This window comes from Salmo salar, chromosome 10 (genome assembly GCF_965601325.2).
Source record: "Salmo salar chromosome 10, fSalSal1, whole genome shotgun sequence".
NCBI classification, from domain to species: domain Eukaryota; kingdom Metazoa; phylum Chordata; class Actinopteri; order Salmoniformes; family Salmonidae; genus Salmo; species Salmo salar.
This window is the reverse complement of record NC_138300.1, coordinates 29,372,534-29,387,431: the sequence shown is the minus strand read 5'-3', so window position 1 is coordinate 29,387,431 and position 14,898 is coordinate 29,372,534. Positions and strand designations below refer to the sequence as shown.

The 14,898-nt window shown below is 40.8% G+C and overlaps 1 protein-coding gene across 2 annotated transcripts in view; it reads right to left on the bottom strand.

The window, feature by feature from the left end:
- The window catches only part of LOC106613924 (neuroligin-1), a 287,560-nt gene that overhangs the window by 145,474 nt on the left and 127,188 nt on the right, over positions 1-14,898 (bottom strand). The window lies entirely within an intron of this gene.

Genomic DNA, 14,898 nt, shown 5'->3' with positions numbered 1-14,898 from the left:
CCACCGCTATAGATGGTCTACTTAAAGTGACACACACACCAAAGCTCATGGGCCCCGCAGGCTTACACATTCATGAAGGGCATTGCTGCACAAACATACTTACATATGTTCTATAGTATAGATTACAACACCACACAGACATAGATACATAGTGTAAATAAAGAATACAGTACATGGCAACTAGCCTACATAAAGGATATCATAAGCACTACACTGGGAACTCATGGAGAGTCTGGCTTAAGCCTTTCCCCGTCAGCAGGGCACATAGTACAGTGTGTGTGTGTGTGTGTGTGTGTGTGTGTGTGTGTGTGTGTGTGTGTGTGTGTGTGTGTGTGTGTGTGTGTGTGTGTGTGTGTGTGTGTGTGTGTGTGTGTGTGTGTGTGTTTCTTAAATGTAAGAGCCTGATTCCCTGCTGCTTTCTGGCTGGCCTGGGACCTCAGCATGGGATGCTGCTCAGCCAACCTTTCAGGACTCAGTCCCTGGGATCCGGCCCAGAGACACATGCTCATACAAGGTCAACACTCACTGCCTCTGTGCTGCGCGCTCTCACCCTCACCCCGCTCTGACTGGACCTTATGTGTCAGGCTCCCTCTCTGCCTTCCATCATATATTCCAAATGAAGACCATGAGCATGGTTGCTGTTAGGTTTGACATTATCAAACAGGATATCATTTAGAATAAATTAGTGATTAAAGTTGTGGTACAGTAGTAGTGCAGTAGTTGAGGTATTAGTTTTACTAGTGCCAGTACTAGGAGAGGTAGCTAGTTCTTTTGTGTATACATTTTCTGTGCAATTTTGTCTCAGATTTGTGCCACGTCTCCAAGGCCATAAACCACTTTAGAGGAGGTGGTGAAATATTTTATATCTAAGCTATCACAGAGGGCAGGTGGAACTGATTGAAAATAAATTATGAAACACCATCTGCAGTGCTTCAGTCACAACATTTCCCAAAAGATTGAATACAGGGTATCAGATCTGGACAAAAATAAATCACTTTCATCTCCCGGCCAGGACTCAAAGATAATTAAATAATGCTTTTAAATGAACCTCGGTTCCCCCAGTTTGAGTCACAATGTTGTGTTGTTGTGGTGGAGGTGGTGGCCAGTAAACTCCAAGTCTGAGCAGGCCTAACCATGTCTCATGATGAGATACCCTGCAGGCTCACACAATTAGGCCCACACCTCTTTCTGAAGGAGCAGGATGGTAATTGTTGGAGACATTTGACAGCTATCCTAATGAGATAACGAGAGACGGCGAGCAAATTAAAGTGCCACCCGTGATAGGAAGGGACAGACAGGGGAACGAACAGAGAGCAAACTGCTGGGAATGTTTACCTCTGGGCGAGGAAGAGAGAGGCATGGGCTGCAAGACCCAGAACATGTGGAGATGATGTTTAGAGTTAGGTCCAGGATTGTGGTTTCGTGGCCAAGAACCCCCTTTGTTCCGCTACAGTTCATATCAAGCCCAACGTCAGATTATTCCATTTACTCATTTACTCACAGTCTATCTTAAAATGTGGACCACTCACAATTAAAGAGACATCCCAAATAACATGCTTATGACCCAAATGTGTTCTGGGCCAATGGCTGCCGTCACCTCATTTCAACCACTGAGAACATTGAGAGTTTATGAGATCAGGCTTTAGATGACCAGGGGCTTGGAGATCTCTTCTCTAAATAAGACTGTTAAGGAAAAGACTGGGCCAGGGGGCAGTCATTTTTGAAACGCGGCTACTACAGATGGAGCAGAGATGTTTTTTTCCTCCCATTTCATTTTGCCCTAAAACTCTTAGCGATGTAAAGGGGTGACGTGGTGAAATGGTCCTGGAGTGAACTAGAACTCCCTGTACATTCACACTAAAATACAGATGGTGCTCTATGACCAAGGGAGAATGACTGCCCTCTCTCACTGAAGCCATCGAAGTTCAAGGCCAACCGCTTTTGCAGAAAACAAAATAGAAATCAAAACTGGATGGTGTTCAGAGATAGATGGGTTGAGTGGAGCTGAAGGATGGAACTAAAAACAAACGAAAGATAACTATTGTAAAACATAAAATGTACACTGCTCAAAAAAATAAAGGGAAAACTTAAACTTAAAATGTAACTCCAAGTCAATCACACTTCTGTGAAATCAAACTGTCCACTTCGGAAGCAACACTGATTGACAATAAATTTCACATGCTGTTGTGCAAATGGAATAGACAACAGGTGGAAATTATAGGCAATTAGCAAGACACCCCCAATAAAGGAGTGGTTCTGCAGGTGGGGACCACAGACCACTTCTCAGTTCCTATGCTTCCTGGCTGATGTTTTGGTCACTTTTGAATGGTAGAACAATTGGCTACATGTTGCCTTAGTTGACCCATTCCAGGAAGGGTTCCCATCCCAGAGAACTCACAGGGCCCAAGTCCCCCTTCAAGGGAAATGGATTGACCAAGCCCCTCCTGATACAGCATTACTTTAGTCAGTTAAGATGTCATAATGCGACAAGACATTCATTTTGATGCTCTGGAATAATTGCCTTTAGCATGTACAGATTTTAATTACGATTTTTTTTTTTTGCTTTCACTCTAGTGGTAGCATGAGACGGAGTCTACAACCCACACAAGTGGCTCAGGTAGTGCAGCTCATCCAGGATGGCACATCAATGCGAGCTGTGGCAAGAAGGTTTGCTGTGTCTGTCAGCGTAGTGTCCAGAGCATGGAGGCGCTACCAGGAGACAGGCCAGTACATCAGGAGACGTGGAGGAGGCCGTAGGAGGGCAACAACCCAGCAGCAGGACCGCTACCTCCGCCTTTGTGCAAAGAGGAGAAGGAGAAGCACTGCCAGAGCCCTGCAAAATGACCTCCAGCAGGCCACAAATGTGCATGTGTCTGCTCAAACGGTCAGAAACAGACTCCATGAGGGTGGTATGAGGGCCCGACGTCCACAGGTGGGGGTTGTGCTTACAGCCCAACACCATGCAGGACGTTTGGCATTTGCCAGAGAACACCAAGATTGGCAAATTTGCCACTGGCACCCTGTGCTCTTCACAGATGAAAGCAGGTTCACACTGAGCACGTGACAGACGTGACAGAGTCTGGAGACGCCGTGGAGAACGTTCTGCTGCCTGCAACATCCTCCAGCATGACCGGTTTGGCGGTGGGTCAGTCATGGTGTGGGGTGGCATTTCTTTGGGGGGCCACACAGCCCTCCATGTGCTCGCCAGAGGTAGCCTGACTGCCATTAGGTACCGAGATGACATCCTCAGACCCCTTGTGAGACCATATGCTGGTGCGGTTGGCCCTGGGTTCCTCCTAATGCAAGACAATGCTAGACTTCATGTGGTTGGAGTGTGTCATTAGTTCCTGCAAGAGGAAGGCACTGATGCTATGGACTGGCCCGCCCGTTCCCCAGACCTGAATCCAATTGAGCACATCTGGGACATCATGTCTCGCTCCATCCACCAACACCACGTTGCACCACAGACTGTCCAGGAGTTGGCGGATGCTTTAGTCCAGGTCTGGGAGGAGATCCCTCAGGAGACCATCCGCCACCTCATCAGGAGCATGCCCAGGTGTTGTAGGGAGGTCATACAGGCACGTGGAGGCCACACACACTTCTGAGCCTCATTTTGACTTGTTTTAAGGACATTACATCAAAGTTGGATCAGCCTGCAGTGTGGTTTTCCACTTTAATTTTGAGTGTGACTCCAAATCCAGACCTCCATGGGTTGATAAATTGGATTTCCATTGATTATTTTTGTGTGATTTTGTTGTCAGCACAATCAACTATGTGAAGAAAAAAGTATTTAATAAGATTATTTCTTTCATTCAGATCTAGGATGTGTTGTTTAAGTGTTCCCTTTATTTTTTTGAGCAGTATATATAGTATGTATTAGCTGGTAGTAGAAGCATAAGTATTGTTGCCCATTAGTTTACTCCAATTAGGGGAGGGGCGGTAGGGTTAGGGGAAAATAATAAAGGAAATATATATTTAAAATATACATATTTTATGTATTTATGAAATATATATATATATATATATATATATATATATATATATAGATATATATATATATATATATATATATATATATATATATATATATATATATATATATATATATATATATATATGGGGATTGGAAATTAGCAGACAATTACATTGACGGCAGCCACAATCTGTCTGCAATATTAAAGCTAATCTACCACCTAAAAGAAATATAAAGAAAAGAAAAAGAAAACAGGATGCCCCATTATAATGAATGGAAATATTGCAATCTTCATGTAAATACAGAAAATATTTAGAATAAAATCATGGTACCAATAATACACAATGTATGTCCTTGAATGGATTATTTTTTTAAATCACACACAGAAGAAGTGATAAGGATAGGATAATTTAGTTGCTAATAGATTCCTGCAGTATACCGGTTGGCCGTCAATTTGAGTTACTCATGAAAGGGTGCAGCACTGAGCTAGCCTGCAATGTCACTTCCTGGAGTAGCTCAAACTGTGCATGTTACAATATTTTCTCCATGAGACGCCATCTTAACCGACTTAATTTGTCTTCCATGCGCTATTGAGTATTGAATGGTGTCACGTGACCGATGGCTTTGTCCATTCATATATAAAATTGTTTCTGACCAACAGCTATAGCAAAAGCTGGTCAGGTGTTTAGGTTTTAGTTTGTGTATTATCATATCACCATTGAAATATTATTTCATTTAAAAGTGCAGTTCACTTTTTAATGAATTCAGTTCAAAGTCCAAGACATTTGTATCATGAAGAATTGAAAAGCATGACAGTCAACAGAAACATGCTGCCAATAATAATTATCCTAAGAATGTCCTTTACCCTGCACTAACCAACAAGGGAATTGGACAGAGATTAGACAGAGAAAAAAAAATTATGTGCACATATTACTCCATTCACCCAGAGATGAGACATACAATTATGACAATGTGAAAAGAGTATTATACATCCGCTCTGCCAGGAGTAGAGTCGACGGCCTTCCTAATACCAAGACAGTCAGTCAGCCATTTTGTCATATCTTTCCCCTGCTCTGCTGACGTCCACTCACACAGCACAGACCAAAACTACCGCAATCCATATTTGATGGCTCGGCCAGGGCAGCAAATTCCTTGTTTAAAATTTCATCCTCGAACAGAAGCGAGATGGTGTATTACTTTAATCATAAAAATGTATATTCCGATAATTCAAAGAGGTTTCCAAAGCCTGATCCCTCTTTTCCCCAGTGAGGAATAATGATGCTATTCGATCCTAGTTTCCCCTGGAGCCGAGGATTCTGTCAATAACACCAACCAGCCCCCACATTTATGGACACCACCAAGAACTTAATATCATTAGCATATCTGTAGGGTTGCGGCTGATGCATTGTGTCCAATATTGCTGATTAGAGTCCCTGTCAGTCCAGCTCTGATCAAAGCACTCATAATGATTTATTATGGCCACCATATTCTTCATGGAGATGGATGCAGCACTCCTGGTATTTTAATTTATCATCATTCTCCTCTGAGGCTGACCCACATTTTAATAACCAGCAGAGAGAAACAGAGGAAGGAGGAAAGGAGGGAAGTGGAAAATAAAGAGAGAGAAGAGATGAAGCATGGTTAAGGAAGATAAATAATCTTTTATAACCGCTCCGCATCAACTGACAAAGGGGGTGGTGTGCTAAAAATTAAACAATTACTTTTTTCCTTATTCCTATTCATGCATATATGTGCATTTTTCATTCCTATATCGATCTCCCAGGTGCACTTTTCGCCCTCTTTGCTCAGATGATAAAACAAACAGTATATCAGTACTGTTGTGTTTTCGATAAGTGCTTTATTTTCTACCCCGAACAGAGATTGGATCTCATTGTTCATCATCTGGTGTTTTTACTGGTATTACAATCTACAGTGACAACAGGCAGGTAAACAGTTAAGTGCTCCAATACAATAAAAGACGTCTCCAGCCTCCCACAGTCAAACTTCACTAATGTAAAAATGAACAACAATTTAAAGGGAAAATACATCATATACTTTTTGAAAAAATGTAATTAAGCACCAAGGGAGGCGGGTGTTTTGGGACAAAATTAAAAACATTGGGTGACATCTGAAGTCGCAAGTATCACACATATGTACAGTGCCTTCAGGAAGTATTCACACCCCTTGACTTATTCTACATTTTGTTGTGTTACAAAGTGGGATTAAAATTGATTTAATTGTAATTTTTTTGTCAATGATCTACACAAAATAATCTGTAATGTCAAAGTAAATAAATAAACACTAATATCTTGATTAGATAAGTATTCAACCCCCTGAATCAATACATGTTAGAATCACCTTTGGCAGCGATTACAGCTGTCAGTGTTTCTGGGTAAGTCTTTAATACCTTGCCATACCTGGATTGGGCAACATTTACCCATAATTATTTTGCAAATTCTTCAAGCTCTGTCAAATTGGTTGTTGACCATTGCTAGACAACCATTTTCAGGTCTTGCCATAGATTTTCAAGTAGATTTAAGTCAAAACTGTCCACTCAGGAACATTCACTGTCTTCTTGGTAAGCAACTCCAGTGTAGATTTGGCCTTGTGTTTTAGGTTATAGTCCTGCTGAAAGGTTAATTAATCTCCCAATGTCTGGTGGAAAGCAGACAACCAGGTTTTCCTCTAGGATTTTGCCTGTGCTTGAAAAACTCCCCAGTCCTTAACGATTACAAGCATACCCATAACATGATGCAGCCACCACTATGCTTGAAAATATGGGGAGTGGTACTCAGTAATGCGTTAGATTGGATTTGCCCCAAACATAATACTTTGTATTCAGGACAAAAAGTGAATTGATTTGTCACAATTTTTGCAGTATTACAGTAGCTCCTTTTTTACAAACAGGATGCATGTTATGGAATATTTTTAGTCTGTAAAGGCTTCTTTCTTTTCACTCTGTCAATTAGGTTAGTATTGTGGAGTAACTGCAATGTTGTTGATCCATCCTCAGTTTTCTCCTATCACAGCCATTAAACTCTGTAACTGTCTTAAAGTCACCATTGCCCTCATGGTGAAATACCTGAGCGGTCTCCTTCCTCTTAGTTAGGAAGGACACCTGTATCTTTATAGTGACTGGGTGTATTGATACACCATCCAAAGTGTAATTAATAACTTCAGCATACTCAAACGGATATTTAATGTCTGCTTTTTTTATTTTCACCCATCTTCCAATAGGTGCACTTCTTTGTGAGACATGGAAAACCTCCCTGGTCTTTGTGGTTGAACCTGTGTTTGAAATTCACTGCTCGACTGAGGGACCTTACAGATAATTGTATGTGTTAAGAACTAAACTCAGTAAAAAAAGAAACGTCCTCACTGTCAACTGCATTTATTTTCAGCAAACTTAACATGTGTAAATATTTGTATGAACATAACAATATTCAACAACTGAGACATAAATTGAACAAGTTCCACAGACATGTGACTAACAGAAATTGAATACTGTGTCCCTGAACAAAGAGGGGGTCAACAACAAAAGTAACAGTTAGTATCTGGTGTGGCTACCAGCTGCATTAAGTACTGCAGTGCATCTCCTCCTCATGGACTGCACCAGATTTGCCAGTTCTTGCTGTGAGATGTTACCCCACACTTCCACCAATGCACCTGCAAGTTCCCAGACATTTCTTGGGGGAATGGCCCTAGCCCTCACCCTCCGAGCCAACAGGTCCCAGACGTAAAATGTGCTCAGTGGGATTGAGATCCGGGCTCTTCACTTCATTTTTAATTAATTTGTTAAAATTTTGAAAAACATAATTCCACTTTTACATTACAGGGTGTGTTGGCCAGTGACAAACAAAATCTAAATTCAATCAATTTTAAATTCAGGCTGTAACACAACACAGTATGGAAAATGTCAAGGGATGTGAATACTTTCTGAAGACAACTGTTTCTGATACCCTATTATAAACTGGGTGGTTCAAGCCCTGAATGATGGTTGGCTGAAAGCTGTAGTATTTCAGACCGTATACCATAGGTATGACAAAACATTTATTTTTACTGTTCTAATTACATTGGTAACCAGTTTATAATGGCAATAAGGCACCTCGGGGGTTTGTGATATTTGGCCAATATACCAAGGCTAAGGGCTGTGTCCTAGCACTCCACGTTGCGTCGTGCATAAGTACAGCCCTTAGTCATAGCCAAGTTCACAAACTGTTACTCTTTTACACGCGAATTCCACAAAATGTGAGACACGTGCTTTCTTGGACACAGATTAACGAGCTATTTCACAGCTAGTTTCTCAGCCCATTTTAACATTCTGGAGATAAAACAAAATCATCAAAAAGATGATGTCCAATATTCTTTGACAGTAGGGGTTCTCAATTTATGAGTCACTTCTCTGGACCGCCTCCCAGGTTGAGTAATTGATATGCCATTCGAAGAAGGGATCTTAATGTCAGCACCGAGGCAGGGATGAACCTCATTAAGAGATAGGAGGAATTGGCATAGGAGGAAGCGGAATTCTGAGAAAAAACAAAGGACACTCCTTTATTGTCCCCCCACAGTTCAAAAGATGAAAAGTAGCAATAAAGTCCTATGTCACAAAGATAACACGCAAAACTGGCTCAAAATACCAGCAGCAGTTAATTCAAGATATAGGGAGCTGGCTGGTGGTTAGCCCTTGTGTTTATGTCTATGAAGGGTGGCTGATTTTCTTTATCATACTGATATGGATACCATCAAATAGTATATTATCACACTGATATGGGTAACATCAAATAGTATATTATCACACTGATATGGGTAACATCAAATAGTATATTATCACACTGATATGGGTAACATCAAATAGTATATTATCACACTGATACGGGTAACATCAAATAGTATATTATCACACTGATACGGGTAACATCAAATAGTATATTATCACACTGATATGGGTAACATCAAATAGTATATTATCACACTGATATGGGTAACATCAAATAGTATATTATTATACTGATATGGGTAACATCAAATAGTATATTATCACACTGATACGGGTAACATCAAATAGTATTTTATTATACTGATATGGGTAACATCAAATAGTATATTATCACACTGATACGGGTAACGTCAAATAGTATATTATCACACTGATATGGGTAACATCAAATAGTATATTATCACACTGATATGGTAACATCAAATAGTATATTATCACACTGATACGGGTAACGTCAAATAGTATATTATCACACTGATATGGGTAACATCAAATAGTATATTATCACACTGATATGGGTAACATCAAATAGTATATTATTATACTGATATGGGTAACATCAAATAGTATATTATCACACTGATATGGGTAACATCAAATAGTATATTATCACACTGATATGGGTAACATCAAATAGTATATTATCATATTGATATGGATACCATCAAATAGTATATTATCACACTGATATGAATACCATGAAAGCTGTCCGTTGTACTGCGAGGGATGCCTACTAAGCAACTCTGTGAATGATGATTGTCTAATTGCTTTGTCAGAGTGATACTATCACTGATCTGTCCCGTGTATCTCAGTTTGTAGAACAAGGCGGCCATGTTTGTGGGTTCGATTTCCACGGGGGACCAGTACGAAAAAAAGTATTAAAATGTATGCACTCACTACTGTAAGTCACTCTGGATAAGAGCGTCTGCTAAATGACTCAAATGTAAATGTAAAATAATAGGGTTTTGGGTATTCCTACACCTTGGCTAGGTAGCAGTAACTCTGATCCACTCCAATCAGCTATGGTAGAGGGCTGCAGTTGTAAATGTCATCCCCATCATATCTGAGACCCCAATCCCCACAGCGATTGTCTCTCTGCCTTTAAAAACAGTACTTTAATGAATATGAAAATGTCTCTTGCTCATCCATATTGATTGGCTTCTTCTTTAAATCCATCGCGGTCGGAGTCAGATGTGTTTTACCAATTTTGCGTTAGACAACTTATTACCCCAATTAACGTTGCTGTGGCTCACACCTGTTCTGAGCAGGGATAACCACTTGGCTAAGTGTGCTCTTATCCCCTGGTCCTAGAGAGACACTGAACCACAACCTCTCAGCATTATTAGCTTTTGAGTGAAAATCTTAATGGGCATATCCAGAGATAATGTCGGATTACCCCGAGCCATGTGTTCTACGAAATTGGAGAAGGTGTATGTCAGTCTTCATCTTGTTGTTAATCTATTATGAGAAACTCTGCATTACCTTACACCGCTGGCATCCTTTAGCTTAAATGAACTGCTGTGTGAAGGCACTGCTGCTGGGATAACTGGCAGCAAATTATTGAAACTCCAGCTCATTGTAAGAAGCTCCTTTTGTGATTTCATTTCAGCAAAGCCATGGTCCCTCCATCCTCCCCTCCTCCCCCACGCCAGCCCCTTATCTTCAATATGTTTGGGGACAGCTTGTCTGGTAGCATTTAGCATGCTGATTTTGCATGGTGATATCAAGAAAACCTTTTATTGTGACCCACCATCCAGCTTCCTGGACTTCATTTCCATTGAATATGATTAGGGCTTCTGTCACTCAGAGCCACAAAAGATGCCAGAGAGCCAATTTAGCCGTACGGGGCCCGGCTCCTTGTTTCTCTGCAGACAAAAGCATTTGTCTCTTTGATAAGGGCCTCTGTGCTAAACAGGTCTGAAATGAATTCTTAATTTTTTGTCAGTGTGTTTTTTTCTAGGTTTGAGTGAAATGTCACATGGCGTGGTGGAGTACACAGGCACACACCACCACCCTCCGCCGCCTAATTGGACAGGGTCCCTGACGAGTTGACCAATAAAACCCCGTTGATTTTCCTTTTGCTGGACTTTTAATGATACGCGGAAGCAACTAGACAAATGTCATCACAAAGTGATTCAGCAGATGAAAATGCCAATTTCAAGACAATGGGTGGTTCTAAACAGCTACAGTAAAAGCTACAGTGTGGTGTCTCCTCTTTGAATTAATTTGCCTGGCCATGACATTGAGGAATCTCATTACTTTATATCATTAAGAATCTCTAAAAGGGGACTCACAATAAAATGTTGACAGAAATAAATAAAAGCACCTAATTAATTGTAATGAACTATGTTTCCAAGGTCAACAACACTCCAGTCAGTTTATCCAGGTTTTTGCTAGATTCTGTGTAAGTACTAGAAGACTTGTACTGGTGCCATAGTAGCCGATCTACTTCCCCCCATCATGGACTACAGGAAGACTCACTCTCCTCTCCTCTCCCCTGTTGGGTTGGCAGTGCTGAGCAGAGCACGCCTTTCCTGAATGGACATGTAAAACTGATTAATGCTGGACCAGTGTAAACCCAGATTACAGCTCCAGCTTAGGGTGCCTGTTATACAGCCTAACCCAATTAAAGCATCCTATTACATCCAGCATCCAGAGAAATTCACATGCCTCTCCTCTCCACCATGGAGTCTAACCGCATCACCATAAACATGAAAAAGGATACTTCAAAGTGGTAATAAATTCAAGGATGACAGTTCTTTCCATATGTTATCCATTGAAATGTATACTCTCTATGCTCAGGATGGGTGTTTGATTTGATATCAAGGGGTGGAAAATATTTATAGTGTGATTATCTGACACAAGGATAAGCTGTGCAGTAAAGGAGGATACATCATGGAATAATATACAGTTATGAGTGAGAGAGTGTGGTCTGTAGTCAACCACAATCAATTAAGCATGTACAAGTGTGACCTCTCAGTGAACCTCAGAAAGCATTGTGCTACAGTATATGAGTGTTCTAGTTCCTCAAGTGTCTGACTTTCAGCGGTAATGAAAATGAGTTTAAAATAGCTGCCCTACTTTCCGTTAAATAACTTGAACCTTTTAAATAACTTGGATCAACTGCTATATTTCTGCTAAATGTGTTATATGAATGGATGTCTTTGACTATGGCAGGGTAAAGGTAGGCTAAATGTTGTTTGGTAAAGAAAATTGGTGATATGTTGACTTTTGACCCCAAAATGACCCTCTCAATCCTCATCCCTATCACCAATGGATGTATTTAGGATATTTGAATTCATCAATGCATCTGGTCCTAGTAGTTAGCCCATTTAATAACGTTCTTTGAAAATGAGCAAACAGAGGCAAGTCTAACATCAATCCAACCCAGAATGACAAGTCAAACATAATGACATTGATAATGTAGTGCTTATCACTGCGATCATTTAGCATCATCAATGTTTGAGAGCTTTCCTCTTAGAAAGCTTTTTGCCGTCCATATTCTCAAGAGCTCAACAAGTCTCTTTATCCTGCAGGCAAAGCTGATAAATAACACCACCACTACAGCTCAGAGTCTCATTTAGTCAAACCTAGTATGTAAACACCAAATGAATCATTCTCTTTGAGCCTCCTCCACACCCCATAGGAGTCTCCAAGCTTTTGAAGAAAGAGACAATTTGGACTATTCCATAAACTCCAGTCATGTTTAGCTTCACGTTAAAATGGGTTCTCAACTCATTACCTGGCACCAAGACAGAGATTGAAGTGAAAGTCTGAGTACACACAGGCACTCAGGGAGATGGATATTTGCTCTTAACATGTGCTCTAGGTCAATTTAGACCCAGTGGTACATTACTGTATCTATCTCTGTACTAAACTGCCTATTTTATCCTCAAATTAATCCTAAGGTTTTTAGCAGGCCAATTTCGGGCTGCAGTGGAGCCGATTTGGCAATAGCATTAATGATCACGGCCAGAACCCACCAAAAGAAGAACAAACGCTGCTCACAAACACAACCATATTACCGCACAGTGAATGTGCACAGCAGCAGGAAGAGGAAGGCCAAAAGCAGACATTAGACAAATATTAGCAAGCAGTGACACTCCCCCCCACCACCACAACCACCTCCCGACGCCAATGCCGCATGCAGCGATGAAGCCATTCTGTTATATAAGCTGGGCAAACTCAAAGCAAATGAGCTGAGACAATTGCATAAGGGCTTTCTGCTGTGTACCAGAGATCCTGCAGCAAAAATCTGCTGGAATTCTGGCTGCTGCCCCTGTTTTAAACTAACCCATGGATAGAGAGACAGAGCCCCTAAGCATGTGAGGGGCAATGAGCCAGTTTGTCACAAAGAGAAAGTGTTGCGCAGTGCCCAGTGCTGTGATTTAAATTAATCTGCTGCTGACACACAGACGTGCACGCAAACACACACACACACACACACACACACACACACACACACACACACACACACACACACACACACACACACACACACACACACACACACACACACACACACACACACACACACACACACACACACACACTACATGAGACTCCGTAAACACCACATACTTTTGAAATGTTCAATTAAGGAGACGTGTGGGCATTTTCCAAAGCAATCAAAACAAATCTAAAGACAGATATGATCTCTTTTATTGCAACTGGCTCCACTCTCGTGTTTGGGAAAATGTCAGTCTTCGTCCTCTTTTCCCCTCCTTGCTGGCAGAAACACAGGAGCCCCTCTCTTAAGAAGACAGTCACCCACTGCCTGGGATCACATGATTCCCAAGAACTCCCGTTGCCCTAGCAACGGGACTATGATAAACGAGTCTGTCGGTGCTAAGCATTCTGCTCACACAGTTGTCCTGCATGAAGCTTTTTTCCCCCCCTTTTTCAACTTCAATATGTAACTTTTTGGGCGACCTGACCAAATTCACATAGAAATGATGTTATAGATCTGTAATTCCCATTGAAGCAAGTCTAAGAAGCTGTTATATCTGGTAGATCTGTTCTTTTGAGAATGCGCTATTTGTATCCTTCCCATTTAAATGTAATTTTTGCATCTTTTACTTTCTTTTTTTTTACACCAGCTCAAACAGCTGAAAATACAATATTTTTGGCTAAGGAAAAAATATTTCACAGCAGTTTAGATGGTACAATGATTCTCTACCATATACTTGCTTGTTTTGTCACAAACGGAAATTAGGCAAACTATTAGAACTTGCAACCAGCAATTGGCAGAGTGATTTCTGCATAGTGCATCTTTAATTAAGGATTTTCTACTTGTCTGCAGGCATTTGTGGTTATTTCCAACAGGTTTCTAATTAGAGCAACACATTTGCCATTGACCAAAAGACGAATTAGGTTCCTATTGTTATCACTATTAGTCACACCTGTCATTTGCTAAGAGGTGTCTCTCTCTCTGTGTGTGTGTGTAGCCTTTGACAGAGAACACTGTGAACACAGGGCTAATTCTGGGCTTCCAGTTTGTCCTCTCAGCTAACTTCCATTCTCCCATTTTGTCAAATGATTGGTAGAGAAAAAGCTAATATTGGTCCAGGGGTCACGAGCCAGATGGCCAGCTTATAAACAAGTCAGATCCCTTGGTAGAACTGTGCTAACACAGGTGGATGATGATTTTTATAAGTCATATCCATCTTATAGCTATATTAAAGACAATATACTGCACACAGCAATACGCAGTGCTGAAGATGGAAAATGGAGAAGCAACAGCTTTAACTGATAAGAATACATGATGTCATGTTATCCTAATATATTGCACCCACACAATATACCATTGTTGGTACAACAATATTCATGTGGTCTGACAATGGTAGACAGGCAAACGATGAGGCAATATTATACTGAACAAAAATATAAACGCAACAATTTCAAAGATTTCAATGAGTTACAGTTCATATAAGGAAATTAGTCAATTGAAATAAATTAATTAGTGACTAATCTATGGATTTCACATGACTGGGAATACAGATATGCATCTGATGGTTACAGAAACCTTTAGAAAAAGGGAGGGGCGTGGATCAGAAAACCAGTCAGTATCTGGTGTGACCACCATTTGCCTCATGCAGCACGACACATCTCCTTTGCATAGAGTTGATCAGGCTATTGATTGTGGCCC